Source organism: Chenopodium album, chromosome 8 (genome assembly GCF_948465745.1).
Source record: "Chenopodium album chromosome 8, dcCheAlbu1.1, whole genome shotgun sequence".
Taxonomy (NCBI): Eukaryota; Viridiplantae; Streptophyta; class Magnoliopsida; order Caryophyllales; family Amaranthaceae; genus Chenopodium; species Chenopodium album.
This window is the reverse complement of record NC_137841.1, coordinates 19,260,553-19,264,248: the sequence shown is the minus strand read 5'-3', so window position 1 is coordinate 19,264,248 and position 3,696 is coordinate 19,260,553. Positions and strand designations below refer to the sequence as shown.

Sequence of the window (3,696 nt, the reverse complement as noted above, 5' to 3'; positions counted from 1 at the left end):
CTTTTCCCAAAATCCCAAGTGGTCATGGTTTTTCTCCTTGTTAGGGCCAAGGAGTTTTCCACGTAAAATCTCTCTTGCATTCTTTAGTTCCTTTAGTTTATCTTTCAGTTCCTTTAGCTAACTTAATTTTAATTCCGCAAAAAGTTAGGCTAAATTCTCATACTACAATTCAACCCCCCCTTCTTGTAGTATTCTTTGGAACAACACTCTCTCTTCTCCTCACTAAATCTCCTCCATTTTTATCTCCTCTATGTGGATATATGAACAACGGAACAAGCACAAGATAGTGTCATAACTTCTACGACTAAAGATGCTTTGATGGTAGTTCCGGGTCCTGTTGGTAATTTACTCGCAAAGATTCGGTAGATTGAAGCTGGTTTGATTGAAGAAGAAGAAGGTCTTAATAAACCAGGCGTTATTGCAAAATGTGCTGAGATTCAGAATGCTATAAGGTGAACTAATTTCTCTTTTTTTTTGTTTCTAGGTTCATTTTGATTTTTTTTATTTATGGGTTTGTTTGATCTAATTTGTGTGACTTGATTTGGATGATTTATGGGTTTGTGTTAATTTTGCTGGATATTTTGTTATATACAATAAGGGAATTGAAATTTTGTGTGTGTTTGATTTTTTTTTTTGGTGGAATGTGTCAAAGATTAATTCATTTTTGGTTGTGTATAATTCTGCGTGTGTTTGATTCTTTGGTAAGCCTTAATCTTAGCAGTAATCTCATTTGGGGTACTATCCCAGAACAGATTTCTCAGAGCTGTTGGTATCCCCTCCCTTCGAAGTATATGCATTTGTTTGATTTTCTAAGCTTCCACATGATCTTATAAAGCTGATTTCGAAGTATACATTTGTTTGATCTCTGGTATTTTCGAGATAAAGCTGCTGGTATCCCCTCCTTTTGTCTTTCCTGTTGTCTTTTTAAGCTTAAATGAATTGAAATCTTGGTATTAGTTGAACTGATATTTGTCAAGCTGCTTTTGCTTATGAAGCATGTATATATGATTTCTTCACTATAGCTACTTAGATAAGAACTAAACATGTGCTTATTTTTGCCGCTGTTATAATACTCGAGTCTTGACACTCCTTGCTTATCTGATTTGTCTCTCTACTTGCTGTCAATGTCCATGATCATTAGTAGCAGGGTAACCATTGAAGGGCCTTGGTGTAATTACTATAATGTTTTTTGCCTTCGCTGCTAATTTCTCATGTTGTACTCCAGTAATCTGATAAATTTGTGACGAACTTGATTGAATAAGTGGTTGCAAATGAGTCATTTGGATTAGCTAGTGTGAGTCGATAACAAGTAGGAAGTCTAGGGACACATATGTGGGACTTTCTTACTGATTTTAAGGCTATACATGATCTTTGATTTTTGTCATTATAAATTTCTGTATATGTAAATTTCATCATCATTAGATTCATTTTAATAATTTAATTTGTAGGCAAATGCCAACCGTCATCAATCATCATGCCTGGTTGTTAGCTCTAAGTTATAAATATGATTGTCGATAACTGTCCTTGTCATGAGTAAATGACCACCTTCCTCATATCCAATGTAATTGCGATTTAGTCTTCTTTCTCTAAAGTACAAATTAACAACTTTTAAAACTTGATCCGGATGCCCAAATATCATCATTAAATACATGCAATGATTTTAATCGATTATGTTTGAGTTTACAATAGGGTAAAATATGAATTTTAGACTTTTAGTCTTTTAAATAGATATAAGAACTCTAACACCCATATACCATCATTAAATGCCTGTATATCTAGCTATGTTCAATTATTTATAACTATGTACTCAATTGGTTCATTTTCATTCTAGTCTTTTGCGTAAGAACTCTTAGACCCAGATACCATTGATAAATACTTGTATTTAGTGATGGTGTTGGTTTTTACATTAGGGTTCAATAGGAATAATATTCAACTGCAGCGCCAAAAGTGTTAAGTGACGCTGAAAGTAACATTAATTCCAGAATAGAGGGAGTGTTTGAAAGTTAAATTTCTAAAGTAATAACTTTCACAAAGTGACCATCAAATACATGCTTTCTGATGACACTACGTTTTCGTATGAAAAGTATCACTATTTCAGCATTGATGAAAAGTATCACTATTTCAGCATTGAAAAATGTTGGAGGATGATTATTTTGGGAGGACTAGAAGCTTCCGACATGGGGTAAGTCAGCCCTTTAGTTCTAATATAATGAACATTATGAATACGCTTATGATATATCTTGTTGTGGTGCCTAATTAATATACACTGGTATACTATCTCAGGCAGTGTTTTGTTTCTTACACCCTTTACGAGCAGGAACAAAAATGAAACATAATGCTGGGCTTTTAGCTCAACTATTGTCTTGCTCGAATAAGTTCCATGTTGTTGATGTTGAATGTTGTTCTATTTTTCTTTTTTTGCATGAGTTAGGCAAGGGTGGTACTTTCATACTTGAATGATTGGCTGGTGGTATTTGTTGGAATTCATGCTCCAAAAGAGAAGATGTTCTGATGTAGTGATATTTAAAGATATTTAAATAAGTTCATCAATAAAATTCAGAAGTTTTTAAGATTTGTTTAGACTTGGAAATTAACCATGGGAACTGAGAATATTTCATGGGCCATATGTATTTGCATTAGTATAACATATCAATTTGCACTCTGATGCATCTATCAAACTGAATGTTTAATTTTACTGCAAAAACTTTGTTGTCCATAGTTATCGGGCATTAAATTTTGAAGTTGCAGAAATCTTGAGCAGGAAAGAGAGGTTATATTTTAGTGATAAGCTTGGTATGAAACTCTTTTTATCTCACATAAAGCTGCTTTATCAAATTTGTCACAACTTAGATTATACTGTATGCATGTCCTTTTCTTGCAGCTCCCTAATAGGAGAAGTGCGCAGGTGATTGCATATTTAGTTACTCGAAGAAAAACCTTGGGATTATGTCGGTATGTAATCCTTTTAACCCTCAAGAAAAAGGAAAAAAATTAAATAAAGAGAGGAGAGAGCAGAGAGGGATGTGGTTAATATGGTTAACTTGTGCATTTCATACCTGACTGATATTGACTTGAAAATATCTGTCCTCTTTTTTTTTTTTTTTGATATTTCAGAGAGACTCCCTAGCTACTTGGTGTTGAATGTCACTAGTTCAATTCTGATATTTTAGAGGGACAATCTGTACACTTGTTAACTGAGAAATGCACATTTCACACCTACATATGCTCTATATAGTCTTAAACAAGGCAATCGACTCCTGGTAGCAGTGAGAAGATTGATATGATCTTGATTGTTGTTGTTACTACTGGCCTGCTACTGTTTGTGCTCCATTGTTTACTAAATTTTGTAATCAATAGCGTTTTGGACTTCTCAATAGGAGAGTTTATAATTAGCATACAAAATTGGATTTGGTGTATGTATTGTGTTCGATAATATGTTTGTGGCATGAAATATTTGAATTTGTTATAAATTATTATAATAATTTGGGTGGTAAATAGAAAGAAGAATAGGGGTATTTGTAACTAGCACCTGGAATGCTTGTTACAAATGCCCCTAATTTTTTTTTTCTTATTCGGAGATTATTCGTAACGGACATTATAAGTGCCCGTTACGAATAACATTGCTATCCGTAGCGGCCGCATACGTAACGGTCATTGCCCGTTACGGATAGTCTATTTTTGTCCGTTACGAATAGA

At 33.7% G+C, this 3,696-nt stretch overlaps 1 long non-coding RNA gene across 1 annotated transcript; it reads left to right on the top strand.

Moving 5' to 3' along the window:
- Window positions 1-212: 212 nt before the first annotated feature.
- LOC145555876 (uncharacterized) lies at window positions 213-3,476 on the top strand. Its single transcript, XR_014091608.1, has 3 exons — window positions 213-452; window positions 2,085-2,952; window positions 3,115-3,476. It is a non-coding gene; the product is annotated as an uncharacterized LOC145555876 (long non-coding RNA).
- Window positions 3,477-3,696: the final 220 nt, after the last annotated feature.